A 17,558-nucleotide genomic window follows, 5' to 3' on the forward strand; every position below is an offset into this window, starting at 1 on the left:
TGCAAATGTGCTGTGTCAATTTTCTCACCCCAGAGAGCAGGGAGCAGCACTTTTGTGCTGTGCCTGACATGGCTGCCAGGGCAGGGTGAGAAGCAGCAAGAGAATTCCTTCCTGCCACCTTCTCCAGGGGAGCAGGGCTGCACTTTGTCAAGGTGAGTTTTTTGGGCTGTGCATTATTGCCAGTGTAAAGGTGTCCAGTTTCTCCCCACAGAGAGCAGGGTGCACAACTTCTCTGCTGTGCCTGACGTGGCTGCAAGGACATGGTGAGAAGTAGCAATAAAATTCCTTCTGGAACCCTCTCCAGGGGAGCAGCCCTGCACTTCCCCAGGCCATGTTTTTTGGTTCATGGTTTCCCAGGCCATGAGTTCAAAAGTGCTGTGTCAATTTTCTCACCAGAGAAAGCAGGGAGCAGAACTCTTGTGCTGTGCCTCACATGGCTACCATGCACGGTGGGAAGCAGCAAGAGAATTCCTTCCTGGTACCTTCTCCAGGGGAATTTCCCAGCTCCCGAGAGACTCCTGGCACTGGCTGCAAGGGGGCTCCCAGCCGAAGGGTGGGCCTGGGTGTTGTTGGGGTGTTAATTGGTGATGTCTCCTTTCCTTAGTCACGTTAACACTTTGGGATAACAAATGGATGCTTCGCTCCTGTTGCTCTTTTATCATATCGCTCACAGTAACTGCCACTGGTTCCTTTTATCATATTGCATGCTATTTTCTTTTATTGCAATATAAGAAACTGCATTTGATATATTCCATTATGTGATATACTTGATAGATTTGATTATATTTGATGTGGAGGTCAGCTTTGCTGTCTATCCAGTCAGCCAGCAAAACATAATTTGATGTAGTCGGCAGCATACGAAGTAAAACTCTCTCTATTTAGGAAAAAAAAAAAAATGTTCCTCGACTTGCTGTTGTCAGGTGGGAACCATTGCCTTATGGTGTTTGGGCCAGAGTGGTCTGGTGGTGCTGGGCAGTTGGGCCATGCCAGGGACAGAGGTTGTGGTGTCTGGCGGGACGTTTGATGCCACTGTATAGATTCCACTGTGTATACGTTTATGTCCAGGGATTCTGTTAAGGGAAGGCTGCTGGCTCGGCAAAGGGACAAGATGTCTGAGCTCCCCAGTTACCACGCTCTGATTTGCTGTGTAGCTCTACGTTAAACACACCTGCGCACAAAGGTTAGGCCAAGCTGACTCTCTAAAGCTGTTAGAAGTGACGAATTAAGGGACCTCTCATGCAGGGAGTCAGCCTTGGGAAGGATGGGGAACAAAGAATGGATGGGGAAAAGATCTGCGTTCTCTTCAGTGATGCAGAAAGAGCCTCTGGGTGAGGACGTTGTGGTCGCAGGAGGAGACAAGCCGATAAGAGCGCTGCGATCCGCAGAATGTTGGTTGGAATTCGGACAAAGGTAATTGTTGTGGGGGGAGATCGTGACCTCTGACTCAGATAGCCCCCCGAGAGAGGGCAAGGCCCCGCTTGGGGAGCACGGGGAGCTAGTAAAAAACCTCAGCAGTGCTGTCTGAGGGTGTGTGCTCGTTTGCATTAAAGCAAGCAACTTGTAACCCACCCCGTGCCTGACTGAAAATGCATGTGTAATGCGCTATGAGTGTGCAAGTGCTCTGCTGTCCATAGTGCGTACCCTCGAGGAACTGGGTGAGCACGCTCAGAGGAAACATTCCCCCGTGCTCCCAGCACTGCCATAAAGAATGCCGGCCTTCTGAAACTTGCAAGCAAGGCTTAGAGGGTTTTTCTCCCTGACCGACTTTATGGCATCATTCCCACCATACTGGAGAAAGCAAATCTTTTTTTGTTTGGTGGTGAAAGCAGCTTGGGGAGCGTCACTGAAGTGCAGCACTTTTTTAACCTCAGGTCTAAAGTGCCACCGGTCCTACCGTGGAATACATCCTTCCTCAGGCTTTCAGCAAACGGAAAGGATGCAACAAACCCACCCCACTAAGACGTCCTGCGCTTTTTTTATCTTCCCTGGAAGGTGGGGACATGACCCTGTTGGGCCATCTGTGCCACCTGCCTGGGAGCCAAGATGGTGCCTTTGCATTTCAGGCTAAGCACTTACCTTCTTTTTTTTCCTTTTCAGCGACTTTAGAGCCACCCTTAGGGAGGCTGGTTAAGCTGGTTTATGTACAGCTGGTCACCAGTGGAGGGAAACGGTAAGCTCCGCTATTGCCTCTGGTGTTTACTTGTTACCTTGTCGCTCGTTTGAGTGATCTTACCGTGCCCCGGCAAGCAGAAGCTATCACGCCACTTTAGGCCTTGGTCTAATAGTCATGCAAAGCGATACTGAAAGTCATTCTGAGATCTGGAACAGGCCCCAATGTGCATTTTATAAAAGTGCATCTTGGCTGCTCTTTATCTTTGCATGGGTTTTTTTCCCGTTTCTCCAGACTGTTGAAGCTCTGAAAGGCGCCAGTGAGCTGCTCTCCCTCAGTTTGCTCCTTTGCCTTTGGGGAGTGCGGTTCATGTTTTCTTCATGGCTTTGCAGAGGAGAAAATCCATGAATACACCACCTTGCTTTTTTCACCTAAGCTAATTTCAGAAACTGCCTCCTTTAACTTAGACATGAAACTCTTCTTAACCTCTTTGTGCACTTGTAGAAAAGCAGGGTGGGGTGGGGGTTGGGGGATGGGGGTGTCTTCAGGAAGTGCCCGCAAAAGAGCCTGTGGGAGACCCTGTCCCTTGACTCACATGTGGGGTAGTGAAGAGCCTGAGAAAGTCACGGGTGTTTTGGTGTTCACCAAAGCAGGTTTTCGGTTTGGGTTTGGTTTTTTTTTCTTATTTTCTTGTTATCTTATGTAGCTTATGCCACCAGGTAGTGACAGCCCGGGGGTGACAGGAGGGGACAGCAGGCAATGGCAGCCTGGAGGGTGACAGGAGGGGACAGTAGGTGGGGACAGGCCTGGGGGAGGGGTACAGGAGAGGACAGCTGTTGGGGACAGCCTGGGGGGTGACAGGAGGGGAGAGCAGGTATTGAAAGCCTGGCGGTGACAGGACCTCAGGCGCCAGATCAGGCCGCGAGAGGCTGAAGGCGACTCACTGCGACCTGCAGGTCACCAACGCCTAGACCATGGAAGGCGCGTGGGGGCGGCGGGGCGCGGGATGCGGGGACCGGCCGGCTGGCGGTGGCGCAGGTGGCCAGTGAGGCGGTTGGGCCGCGGCCGGCAGCGGTGACTCGTGCTGGGGCCTCAGAGCTGCTCTTCCGTGGTTGTGCGCTGGCAGCTGGCGTGAGGGCTGTGTGCGCAGCCAGGCACAGCAGCGTACGGGGTCGATGTGCGGCACCGCGCGTGGAAGAGGTTTGGTTTCTGGGAACCCTTCTAGGTAAAACGATAAGGAAATGTGGGACAATGCCTTGTAATCACAAACCTGCCAGATTTCTTTGAAACCCGGCAGAGAAGGCTGAACGTGATAGAAAAGGAGTGGGTGGCTAATTGGAAGGGGAAAAAAGTGGGTTTGGTGACTGAAATTTGTCTTCAACTACTTTTACTCCACCGCATTGCAAAAGTGGCGCTTGGCTGCTGCAGAAACTGCTCAGTAGCAACGTTTTGGATCAAGAGTGTATCTGTGAGTGAGAATCTATGCCGACCCTGGAAAGCCATCTTGTAGACGGGTGTTCTGTCTCAAGTATACTTGGCATTTCTTGCTAATACAGCTTCTTTGCTACACCAAAGACATTTTCATTCAGATGTTATTGAGCATCATTTCTTCGTTTCTTTCAAACGGTGCATTTTTTTCCTGGTACTGCGTGTTAAACGGTGTCAGGGCAATACTGAAGTTTTATGGCAGATCACTTATGGTGAATATACCTAGAAATGTTCTTCGAGAAGCCCTAAGTTCTTTTGAATCTCAGAAATGGTGCTTGATTCTCAGAGACGGTAATGGTTTCGTATTACTTAGCGTGCTGTTTCAGTTTGGTAATCTACCATCTGGCAAAGCTTGCATGTGATTAAAGACTTTGGGATATGACAGAAATAAAAAGACTTGGAAACCGTTGCCATTCCTTAAACATTCAAATTTTATCGGGTGTTTTGTTTTGGTTTTTTTCTTTTTTTTTCCCTGTGGTTCTGTGACATTCTCACAACAGTCTTTTCTTTACAATGTGTACTCATAGGTTTTTTCCCTCTTCCTGTTTGATGTATTAAAACTTAAACAGAATAACATGTCTGCTGTGGTAACTGTAACTTTGGCCCTAGCCTTTCAAGTGGTTGGACCTAAGCACGCTGTTTACCTACGCGGATAGGTAAAGTATGTTCAGGAGAGTATCTGTGAGGAGACTTAACAGCACGGTGTTAGGGGTCTTGGGGGTGTTACGGGATCGCGTGTCATACGGCGGTAGAGATAGACATGCAGGTAGAGGCAGATGTACAGGTTGTGACACAGATACTTAGTGGAACTTCTGTAAGGGTGTCTTCCCTGTGAAAATGCAAAAATCCCCCAGTGGTTGTCAGAGCAAAGCTAAGGAATACATTTCAGTGTCATACACATGTATGCGAGATTTTGGGGTTTTACACACAACCGTGAATTTCCGTTTTTATTGAACAGCCTCTACGTGCTTAAAGTCACCTTCAGAAGATGAAGGAAAGAACTCGGCCTAAAGGGGGTTCTCGGAGATCTTCCCTGTGGAGATACGGTCGTGGGTTTTATAACTTGGTGCAGGAGTCCTGACTAAATGGTGACGTGATCTTGGAAAGACCCTTCAGTGAACCTTGAGTGAAGATGGCCAACTTGTTCAGATTTTTCGGGGCCGCGTGATCACGGAAATCTCGTAATAGCAGCAATGCTAATAGAAGCTAAAAGTAAACAGGATTTTAAACATCACTGGGGGAAAAAAAAGAAAGAGATGGTGGACTCTCTTTGAAGATGGTGGGAAGGCAAAATGGATGGTTGGGATGTGTTTGAAAAGGTGGGAGGCAGGGTGGGGGTGTCCTCTTCCGTGCTCGCTGTTATAGAGACATGTTCTAGGGTTTTGTAAGCTAACAGGAGCAAAAGCAATGTAAGTGAGATCAGGAAAGAACCTCATGCTTTAGCAGACTCTGCTTTAGTGACTTTAGAGACCATTTTGCTGTTGGCATTGAAACGATTCCAAAAAAATGGAAAAGATTTTGCTGCTTGTGTTTGACTATCAGACCTGAAGATTTCTGGAAAGGTACCGTGAGATGATAAAAGCATGACGCTGCGTGTAAAATGTTGGGTTTGTATCTGTAAAGGGATTCCCTGAAGTGCTACGTCACGACATGTCAATATCACTCTTACAAACTGACTGATGCTTTCTCTGTATTGATGTTGTTTCCAGAATACACAGATGATAATGCCCTGATTCCGGGGAACTCAGCGGTAACTGTTAGGGGAGTCCCCGTCAGAGGAGTTAAAGCTACCGGCAAAACAGACCTTGGGTAAGTAGCCATAACACGTTGTGTTCTTTGGGAGGGGTTTCAGTGCGTTCACCTTCTTTGTGGCTGTTAGTTTACGGAGGCATTCAGGTTGTATCTTTCTTGTTAAAGCTGCTGTTAAATTGTGTTGTGACAGGGCAGATTTGAAGGTGTCTGTCCCAAAGCAGACTTAGATTTTTCAGCCTGCTGGGACGTGGCATTCAAGCTCCAACAGTGGTAACTGTTCAGACGTTTGAATTGGGTTTGTTCTTGGGCTTGGTTTTTCTGAGAGTCAAGTTCTCCATCCTGTTTCCTCTATGCAGAGAGATTCCTTATTGTATGCTTTTGCTTTTAGTGCTTTTAGAGTAAACGGAGAGACACATTGCAGTGTGAACCGGTGATTTGTTCCCATCTGCCAGCAGTCCGAGTCTCCGTGTTTGACTGCTTCCTTTGTCTGGGGGAGGGGGGCAGGGTATTCTTACACCCCAAAGGGGGGTGTGTGTGTGTGGGCTGCATGCTGTCTCCAGAGGAAGGACTGAGAGTGGCCAGCTGGCAAACCATGCAAACAAGAAGTTTCATTCTTAAGTCCTTCCTATTAGATTCCTAAAGACAATGTCTATGTCGGGCAAGAGAAAAAGAACAACATCCTAAAGCGTATTGCCTTTTGTGCCAGGACGGTGAAGGAACAGTTGATCTTTTCCAAACCTGAAGCTCAGAAAGCAGTTGAGCACATTCCCAAATGTTAGTAGTTACCTTTCTAAGTTTGTTTTCAGCCTAAGCTGCTCTCTGTGCTCCAGGTATTACTGCTGTATTCCTCAGATTTATGGAGGACAGAGAATCTGATTACAATTGCAGATACTCAAATGTAAGCCTGACTACAGCATTATCGCTGTCATCGATGTATTCGTCCAGTCCAGTTCTGTATCAGCTGCATCAGCATGGTTTGAATGGTCATGTTTTCAAGGCTTCTTCAAGACAGACCTCTCCTCCACCATTAGTAGATATTATTGACTTGTGGTTTTGCCATGTCTTTCTGATGTTAGTTCTCAATACATAAAGTGTACTGGCGAGTTACAGCGTGTCTCTAAGACTTATCTCTAAGACTTAACCTTGAGACATAACCATAAGTCTTAACCTAAAGACCTAACCTTAAGACTTAACCCTAATATTCAACCCTAAGCCCTAAAGGGTGGAAGCTCCTGATCTGGCTCCGGTCAATCTGGGATCATCACTGGGAACCACGGAACTTGGCCAGCCCAAGGTCTGTGAGGTAGCAGGTTAAATGAAGCAGAGGAGAAGCCCACCACTCTGCTGAGCTGGGTTCTTGGCACCAAGGTACCTCTGTGACATTTTCACTGTCCTGCAGTGTAAAGACAGCCTGTGATTTTCAAAAACTGGAGATCGGTCTTTAAAATGCAATTCCTTGGACAATAATAACATTGTGTCAAGTAAATACATACACCCCTCACCAATGGAGTTTTGGGTTTTTTCTTTGTACCTTTGCTGCTTCTGCAGAAGCCAGTAGTGCAGAGGGCTGAGGGTACAGCTACACAGAGTGGCTTCTGTTTTGTGAGCTCTAACTAAACGTGCAATGGACAGCCATTAAGATTGGGAAAGCTCACAAAAAGCTTAAAAACAGATAAACCACAACATTTCTTTCTTTTTTATAGAACTCCTTAGATTACTCCTTTTTTTATAAAAATGAGAAATCAGGTGTTAGTCATGCTTTTCATGCTATCTAAAGGCTTTAATCAGCAGTGCCTCCCCTGTCCGTTCAGAGGAGGTCATGTCCATCTTTTTTCAGATTTTCTGTAGCTGGAAGAAGTGTTTTTGCCAGCCACCACAGACAAGTTTTCCTAAAAGGCTCAATCTGTCCATTTAAGTATTCCATCAGCCTGATAATGATTTAAAAACTGTGCCTGCTGGTCTGAACCTGGATTTCATGTTCTAGTTCCCTCCTAACCAAATAAATAGAATGTTCTTTGGTGTAGATGCCCCATTGCAACAGGGTCTCCAGGAAGGGATTCTGCATCCAGCCCATCATAAACAATCATGCAGAATTCCAGAGAATATTTTAAGACCAACACACTCTGCACTGATTAACGTCTTCACCACTGTCATCTACAGTGGTGAAGATGACAATGAGGAGTACAATGAAGAGGAAGAGAACTATAAACAGTTTTTTTCTTTTTTTTTGCAAGGAAGAAGAATGAGGGGCTTTTCAACTCTTGCAATGCACTGCGTGAACGATTTCTTAGAAAGAGCATTACAATTCTAGGAAAGAGTTGTCAACAAGTTTTTGAAATAGTTTCCTAATCTTCAAAATATTGGAGCTGGTAGTCACCAGCTGTGGCTGACGCACCATTTTCTGCCTCCTGTGAAATGCCTGTCTATTTCCATAGTGGTATCATTCCCATACCTCCTTTTCCTTAAATAGAGTTTAAAATGGGGTCCACAAATCAGATGATGCGGTCCACAATTCAGATGGCCATCAAAGAGTCTTCAAAATTTCTCAAAATTCAGCTACATCTTTTCTGGGAAACATACTCTTTGCTACTTTAACAGAACGTGTATGTGTATGTATGTGTAGGTATTTACAAAGAGGCATTTTGTAAAACATTAGTTAAAACGTTGACTGTCTCTCACTTAGAGGTGAGAGATTCCGGGGGAAGGAATGGATTGCACATTCCCAGCGAGTGAAAGCGAGAGAACACCCTGCTCCCGCGCGTTCCCCTCCGTAAATGCCTGTGCTAGTTCTCAGGCGGCCCCAAGCTGCTTTTCACATCCCCCCTGCCCTTCAGGCTGGCTGGCAGGGCTGCCGGTTAGTGCTCCCTCACCGCCTTTCAGGCTGAGCACGCCTGTCAACAAGACAAACAGGAGGGCTTTGCTAACCTTAGTATCCTCAGCGGAGACGGGGAAGGAGCACTCACGTCACCAGCTCTGCTGGCAGGCATCACAGGGCAGCAGGTCTGGGCAGAGGTTTTGTGTCGAGCCCTCCCTGGGGACATGTTGATCCCAAAGGTTTCCTTTTGGGTGTCAAAGGGCGATTGTTTTGAAAAGGAGTGCTGAGGATGGTTTTGGAATCATTTAAGATCAACAAAGAGCAGCTTCTGAGTACGTGTTGGACCTGCAGTTCCACTGCACTTGGCAATAGCTGCTGTTAAGGACTCCTTTTCCTGGCCAGAAGCAGAGCTTGTGGGCAGACAAAAACCAACAGAAAATCCAGTACCAACAGAAAATTCTTAAATCCCATGCTAAGGGATTATCAAAAGCTGATTTCCTTTTAGGGCTTCTGGGTCTGAAGCTGAATTTCAGCAAGCAAAAGCATCTGCAACAACTCTTAAGCTGTGTGTCCTTTTAATGCTGCAAAACACAACTAATGCTACTTGCATGCATCTCAGTTAAATGTACCGTGGCTAGCTTCTTCAACCAGTCTGGAGCTTAAAGTTCAGCTTCAAAATGCCGGCTGGTGTACTTTTTTCTAAACATAGCTTCAGTCCACTTGGAAGAAAATTGGATTGGTTAAACAAGTCTTTATGTAAGGTACAAACAAAGCCTATTTGTAGCCTAACATGAGTGTCAAATAATCATTACCTGTTAAACAGACTGACAACCTGGCTGAAGACAGTGCTTCCAAAGAGGATAAAGTACAGGCTATGATGGTACAGTCTTGCTGTGAATACAACCCAGTCAAGGAAGTGTCAGGTATGTTCTTTGAAGGTTATGGGAACATTGTAGAGATGTTTGTTTTAAGAGGAAAGATACATGCATACGTTTTCCTTTTTTTTTTCTTTTTCAAAAAACTTCTAGTTACATGAAAGACCCCTGGGATCCACCTCCACCATCGAACATTTGCTTTCGTTGTGGAAAACCTGGCCACAATAGAAAGAACTGCCCAACAAAATGGGTAGGGTTGTGGGGCGCTTCTGGTGTTACTGAACCTTTTAGGGTTTTTACCTTGGCATTTACGTAACAAAGACATGAACACTCCTAGTAATAATTGTTTCTCTTGGGGTGAAATACAGAGGTTACATGGCAATGTTGCAAAGCCCTTCCATATTCAAGGGAAGCCTGGAATTCTGAATGTGAAATTTTCTTTTCTCTAGCTCACAGTCATTAAAGATGTCCATAGATCTTTCTCAGTGAACTTTCACACCTATTTTTGTCTGTTTCAGTAGGACTGGAAATTGTTCTGCTCCTAACTCTGTTCAATGACCATTCAAAGTTTTTAGTATTTCCTATAAAAACAAGATGTTTCTGTTGACCCCCTCTATTGAATATCTGTGAGTTTTAACTACCAGAAGCCTCTGGCTGAGTATTCATGCCGTTTAACATCAGCCACTGAATGTATATGCAAGAGGTATGAATTCAGCTTTCATAGATGGATTATTAAAGAATTTCCACAAGCCGAATGGGTTTCTCTAGGTTTGCTTTTAATCACAATACAGAGTTGGGCATCACCTCAGTGAGTGGCAACTTGAAATTTTTCATTTTGCATCGTAGATTTCTTAAAGCAATTACATAATCCCTGAAGTCCAGTCATAAGAGTCCACTTAAAGTTTCATCATCTTTTCGATTGTTCTGTTCTTCTTGGTCAGCCGGAAAGTACTTTGAATTCTCATCCATCAGCTGATCCTCGTCATTCAATCCAGTTGTTGACCGTGTAGATCATGCTGTTCTCTTCTTGACTCAAAATCATAAAAGTCATTTATATCCAATCATAATCATCTGACAGGCTTATTTGATTATTACTTACTGTTTAACATACCCATTTATTTTTATCTACTGATTAATTCAGTTGAAGGCTAAATCAATCACGGAAAGAATTGTACAACGGATGTGGTTATATTGTTATTGCTGCACCTGTGTTTTCACTGCTGCTAACAACTAATCTTGCTACTTTAACCTAGACAATACTGCTATTAATCTATGATTAACCTTGAACATAGATGGTGAATATAAGTTTCCCCAGGTGTTACCGATTAGTTAATAAGTTAAAATTGATTGATTCTATTTGATTAATTAATTGATTTTATAAAATCATTTAATAGAATTAAAATGTAGAAGGTTAAGAAAAAAAAAATTATAGGAAACTTGCATCTACGCAATAAGAGACGTTATGGAATCTTTTGTACGTCTTGTACCAAGGCTAGAAGAAGGGCCTGGAACTATTGTAATAACTCTAGGGTTGGAAGGTTCCATTGTATTTGACCAGTCTTCTGTACGCAGAGGTGTACTGAAATGTCAGAATATGAGATGAACGGGAACTGGGGAGAGTCGACTGGAACAGCTTGTAGTTACCTGCCAAGAAACTGTGAACTTCAGTAAAAGGTAATTCCGGCAGGGGAGATCGCGACCACCGACTCATACACCACCTACCCAAATCGTACCCCAGACCCATTTCTAGACCTTTCTAAGCTCTACTGCGCACAATTGGATATAGGAGGAGAGTATGTAAATGATTTACGGGAAATGTTATGATTATGTATGAATAATTAATGAATATGTATGAATAAGTTCTATATATGGAATCTGATTTTGGGACCTGGTGTGCGTTGATTGTGAGAGGACTCGCTCACACACCCGGCCGTTAATAAAGAAGTGTCTGCTTATCTACATCACATTGGTGTCGATAAGTTCTTCAGTCCGAGATTTCGGTAACACAGGGACTTGTGGATATTTCTCGAGCTAGCTCGACAGCATCAGTGAGCAAAAACTGACCTTGGGAGAGAGACACAGTTATGCTTGTTGGAAGGAAGTCATGGGAGCAAGAAGAGAAACTTTAAGATACGGAGTTGTCTGCAGAGCTCGTGGCCTTGTAGGTAAAGGCAGTTGCTAAGTTGCTGTGTCTGCAATAGAAAAAAGAGCTACAGTGGAAAATTACTGAGCACAATCACAGGCTGATACGTCAGCCTGCTGTAAAGGTAAAAAGGCTTGCTTGATTTTAGTGAAGTGTCTTTGAGGTGTCTTTGATTGTCTTCAAGTCTTCAATCTGCTCTCAGAGTCCATGCATCAATAAGCCACAGGGACTGATTCAGAGCCCTGAATGAAGCTCTCACTCTGCAAAGCGTTTTGGAGGGGCAGCGGGTTTGTGTCTCTGCTCCGAACAGATGGTGAGCAAAGGGCTGTTTCACCCTGAAGGGTCCTGAAGTTAAGCCAAAGAATGTTGACTGAGTCCAAAACGCTGCTCAAACCTCTGGTATGTCCTGGCTATATTCACTGAGGAAAGTAGATATTTCAGTCGAGCAGCCCTTATGCTAGGTAAAAGGGGAGGATTAAAGGCTTTCAGTGCTTAAAATAATCACTGCAATGTCACATTAAGTGTGGGTCTTAAGATGAGAGATGTCTGCATTTCCATTCTTAACAGGACAAAAAAAATTAGTCTCTTCCCCGGATTAAAAGAAGCACAGGAATTCCAACAAGTTCCATGATGGAGGTGAAAGATCCCAATACAAAGGGTGCCATGCTGACAAAGGCTAGGAAAAATGCAATACCAACTATTAATGTGTAAGTGTGGAATTCATTGGCCTGACCAAAAAGTGAATGAGATAAACCATGTAAAAATGTCTGAGTGGCAACGTAGCCGAGGTGGCCAGCCTCTGCCATTACGAGGGAGGAAACATTATCATCGTATCTTAACATTAAGACCTGCAATACTTTACAATATTAAAATAGAGTGGTCTTAATGTTCATGCCCCTGGAAGCTGGCTGACCTTGGGATATGCTAAATACCTGTATTTCTGCAAGACATTTCAGTAGCGTTTACAGTTGGTGTCATTCTTTTTGAAAACTCGTTTTGCTTCTGGTTTATGTTTCAAAGGCTTCTTGCAAAATTTAACAAATAGCCCTTGGACTGAGATTACCTCCCCCTCCAACTTTTAGTGAAGTTTTCCTGTAGCTATAAACTAAGAAATTCCTACTGTGTGCTCTCAAGAGTGGCTGTTGGAAAATGCACTCGGTAGCACTTCCCTTTTTCTATCGTGGATCTCCTCTTGTAGAAGCTGTAGCACAGACTTCTTTAATTTACAAAATGAAATTACTTGGGGACAAACTTAACCCTGATCCAGCAATTTACATTTACCCTCTGGCAAAGGAGCGGGTGGATTCCTTTCCCCTGCTCTCTGGCTGCCAAGCAATCATTTTTCCAGTCTGAGCTCATTTTGCAGTTGATCCAATGGATAGGAGAGCTCTGCAGAAGGAAAACTGTTCCTCCCTCCTTCTTTTGATATTGTGGCTCTAGAAAAGTCATTTAACCTAAATGCCTACATTGTAGAAGGCCAATGTGGCGTGAGAAGGCTTCCATCTATCACTTTAGTTTGATAAAATCCAAAGCTTGTAAAAGTTTTCCTTTACCCATCTTTCAACTTTGTCTTTTTCCTCTCCTCACCCCCTTCTCCTCCAGGGAAGCTTATGCTAGAGGGAAGAAGGAAAGCCTCCCTTTTTACCAGAAGAGCCTTCCTCCTCTTCCTCAGACGATCCCATTCCAGAGGAGTTGTTATGTCCCATTTGTAAAGATGCGGTGACGGATGCAGCAGTTATTCCCTGCTGTTTCTGTAATGGTATGCAGCCCGTGGCTCAGCACCTCCACATCACCTACAAAAAGGCAACACCCTGACACCAGGAGGGCCAGTTTTCCCTGCGGAGGGCGAGGAGCGGGGCGTCGTGCACCGAGAGCAGGGGCAGCTCCGGAGCACAGCACGGCAGAGCCAGGAACTGGCAGCCTGTGCTCGCCCCCAGGGCTGAGGAGCTGCCTGTCCTGTTGAGAATGTTACGCAGAGGTATCTGTAATTGTATATTTACAGAAAAAAAACCCAACCCAAAAAAGGAAATAAAAAGCTTTTCTTTTTCTGGCTGTGTCCTTGGGTGTGATTGCAGAGTGGTCTGTGCATCCCTCTGCTCTGGCAGTGGTTAGAGAGGGGCGTTTTGGTGCCTGTTCATTAGTAGGCATTGGGTTGCAATCCAAGCTCCTGGACCCTTCTCCGCCACCTGAATAACGCTGCAAGCAGCAGCAGGGTCAGGAATGGATTTGCGTGGCAGGGACATACCCTGAAAACTGCAGCTCCTGCCTAATGAAACTCGGCTCAAATGTTTGGAGGGAGCACTTACATCTTGCTGTGGGACCGGGAGACCTGTCACAGGACCCAGTTCTGATGGTGCCGTCCAGCTGACTTGAGAGGACTTGGGGCGGTCCTGAAAGTCAGGACCAGACCTTGCCTAGCTTCAGTGCAGAACAGCACGAGATTTTGGGTGAGAACTGCGAGCCAACAGACAGAAGAGAAACTGCCCACAGTGGGATTGATCTCGGCAGCTCTTTTTTTTCTAGCATGGGAGTGATGATGCAGCCTCTGACCTTTGTGAAATGTGTCCTGGAGTCCCTCATCAGTGAGGGAGGTGGAGGTCTAGCACTGCCTTTGGCCCACGGCAGAGGTGGGAGAGAGTTCTGGACGTGTCTCTCCATCAATTGTCTCCAAAGGCTTTCTATGGTGGGTGTGTGGCTCTAGGGAAGGCCTGGGCCGTGATATTTCTTTTTCACAAACTTTCTGATGCCAACCATCTGGACAACACATGTCTCCGGTGAGAAGGGGCTGAGAGAGATGGGACTCTTCAGCCTGCAGAAGAGAAGGCCCAGGGCACCTTCTCCATATAGGTCACTATCTGAAGGCAGAGTGCAAAGAAGATGGAGCCTGGCTCTTTCCAGTGGTGCCCAGCATCCATGCGGCTCAGGGTGACCCTCCTTCAACAGGGGCTGGCACCAGGTGGCCCCCGGAGGGCTCTGCCAGCCCCAACTGCTCCAACAGCGTGTGATGCTGGCACAACTACCAGCAGCAGCAGGGACCGCCTGAAAGGGGCCTGAGCAGACACGGAGGTGTGAAGCAACGCTGCCGGAGGGGCTTTGCATCACAGGGTCTGTCTCTGAGGCTGGGTGAGCGCCTGGGTGCGCCTGCAGGTGCACCCCTGAGACCACTGTGATGTCACCAGAGGGTCACAGTCACCCTTGACTTCACTTGGGCTGCACAGCAACACTGCCAGCATCACGTACTGCCAGCGTCAGAGTGTCCTGTGGGCAGCACCCAAACCATCGAGTCCTGCCACAGCACACCGGACGTTGAGAGCTGCCAGCAGCTGAGGAGCCAGAGCGTCCTGCCCGTGGAACCCGAGCCTTCACGTCCCACCAGCAGCACCCGAGCCTTCGAGTCCTGCTGGCGGCACCCATCCAGCCCTGCCAGTGGCAGGTGAGATAGCAAGTGCCACGAGCAGCTGACAGGGCACCAACCTCCAGCACCAGTGATGGAGGCGTCCAGGCATGAGCCAGCAGCACTGGGAGCCGCCGGGATCTCCCGGCGGGAGGACACCTGCCCCATCTGCTTGGGTCCCCTTGAGGGCCCCGCTGCTGTGGATCCGTGCTGGCATGCATTCTGCCACGCTTGCATCCAGCACTGGGCTGACACCACCGTCGCTGCCACCTGCCCCATCTGCTGGGGGCGCATCGTGGCCATCCGCCACCTGCAGGGACAGGTGGACCACAATGGGGCAGCCCGCCATCATCACGGCCGGCTCCATCCTCAAGTAGAGCTGTGGCGGTGGCAGGGGCGGTGGCAGCGGCGGCAGCAGCGGGGCCCTGGAGGTCCCAGGCGCCGGAGGCTCTCTGACGACCGTGGGGAGCGCAGGCCCCCCGTGCCCCGCCAGCGCGTCCACAGCATGTCCAGCCCGCAGGACAGAGACCGCAGCCCCCTCCGCCGCTTGCTGGACATCAGCGAAGATCTGCAATGGCTGCGCAGGTTGTTGGAGGAAGAGCCGGGCTCAGGGGACCATGCGCGCCGCCTCCCCTTGCCCCGCTACCGAGTGAGGCAGCCGGGCCCTCCAGGGCCCCCCTGAAATAAAAACACTGGGGATGCTGAGAGGGGCCACACCTGGTTTCTTCTGTGTCTGGTTGCTCTTCGCTGCACAAGTCGGGGAGTGAGAGGGGTATGGCCCTGGGAACTGGGGAAGAGGCTGGCATATGGCTCAAGAACTGGTAGAGAGGGAGGAATGTGTGTGTCGGAACTGGGGGAGAGGGGCCACTGCTGGCTTCTTCTCTGCTGCTTTGCTCATCGCTGCGGGAATGGGATGCATCCCCAGAAGGGGAAGGGGGAGTGCCCTGGGACTCTTGCCAGCAGGTCCCCAAAGGGGCCAGTGCCTGCTGTCCTGAAGGCCAGGGCGAGGCAAGCAGCTGAGATGGGGGTTTCAGGGAGACCCTCCTCTCCTCTCCTGCCCCCACACCCCTGTGCTGCTGAGGGCTGGGGGAGGCCCTCCGGCTGGGGGAGATTTAACCCTAAGTCTTAACCTTGAGACGTAACCCTAAGTCTTAACCAAATAACCTAATCCTAAGACTCAACCCTAAGACTCAACCTTAAGACTCAGCCTTAAGACTTAACCCTAAGACTCAACCTTTAGACTTAACCTTAAGACTTACCCTTAAGACTTATCCCTGATACTTAACCATAAGTCTTAACCTAAAGACCTAACCCTAAGACTTAACCTTAAGAATTAACCTTAAGACTGAACCCTAAGACTTAACCTTAAGAATTAACCTTAAGACTGAACCCTAAGACTTAACCTTAAGAATTAACCTTCAGACTGAACCCTAAGACTTAACCTTAAGACCTAAGACCAGCAGGCCAGGGATGGTTTGCCTGGTTTCCGTATGTTATTCTCAGGACTCTGTCTTTGCTGCTCGAAAGCCTCAAGTGCCCTCTTTAGCTCACCGGTGCAACAGCCATGGCTGCTGCTATGTATGCAATTTCAATAGACCCGCAGTGAGACACCCTGGCTAATGGGGCAACCAACTGGAAATCCTTCAGCTGCTTCTGCTGTAGGCAAAGGGAAATTAACTGAGTCATCCATGCAAAGCCCTTTCTTTTTGTTGAGTTGGCTATGAAATGTAGCATTTTCACCACTGCTGGAACACTTTCAACAAGTCACAGTAGGATTTTGGACTGTAGACATATCTGTGCTTCCCCAAAGGTACCTGGACAGTGGGCAAGTGGGACGTACAGGTGCAAGCCAAGGGATGGGCAGAGGGGAACGGGAGAGGAGGAGGGACAGCTGGAGAAGCACAATAGCAGAGCACTGCTCCAAAAATGATCAGCAGAGGAAGAATAACGGTTGCTGTTATTATTTAACATCATTACATCCCAACAGTTGAGGTCCACAGCATCCATAAAGTGTCACAAGAAGCTTCCTCCTAGTAATATTTTTCCCCAAAAGGAAATTGACCTCATCTGGAGCAAAATGCACAAACCAAACCACGGCGTTGTCCACAAACAGCCAATAAGAGTGACTGCACCTCAGCACTTCAAAGAGAGGAAAAAAAAGGCTGTAAGAATTATAACAAAAAGAATAAACATATCTTGTCCTAGTGAGCAAGAGAACTAGCTCCTCAGATACACTAACAAATCAATGTATGTGCACAAAGCAAGATGTGTCTGAAATGAGGAGAGATTCCACTGCAGTTTGGAAACTGAGATGGTTTCTTACACACACACACACACGCAAGACTTCCACACACCGTCTTGGTCAGGATACTATAAACAGGGTTTTACTTTCTCACAAAAAGTACCACTGGACTCTTCATTGATGAAGAGGAAGATGACAGGTCTGTTATCTCTGCCGGAAGATAGCACTTCCTACAGCCTACAGTTTCTCCTGGCACTAGGACGTGACATCGGGTTCAGCAAGAGAAAGTGCCAAATCTTGAATCATTAGACCTGCTCAAAAGAGAAATAACAAAAGCTTTAAAAACAGGCCAGTACTAAATCCTCCTTCCTATGCAGAATTGGGGTGTGCACTTCCAGCCCCCACACAGAAACAGAGGGGTTTCTTAAAAAGCCACTGTCTGTCTAAACCTGCACACAGCATTGATGTGTATCTATCTCACATTCACACATTCACTTCTCTCCCACTGAGATCATTTATTATCACGGGAGCACTGTCCCATAAGCATGTGGACATGTGACCAGAACTGCACTTGGCACGCTGATGCATTAAAACAATTGGGGATTTTTTTTTTCCACTTCCACTGTAAGTGCCGTCTTGCGATACCAAAACTTGTGCTATAGGCCTCCCCCTGCAGCAAGGGGAATATGAAAAGAAGGGCTGAGCCCCATGTGCCCATCTAATACCCCTGCAGCTTCTC

This window comes from Falco peregrinus, unplaced genomic scaffold (assembly GCF_023634155.1).
Source record: "Falco peregrinus isolate bFalPer1 unplaced genomic scaffold, bFalPer1.pri scaffold_35, whole genome shotgun sequence".
NCBI classification, from domain to species: domain Eukaryota; kingdom Metazoa; phylum Chordata; class Aves; order Falconiformes; family Falconidae; genus Falco; species Falco peregrinus.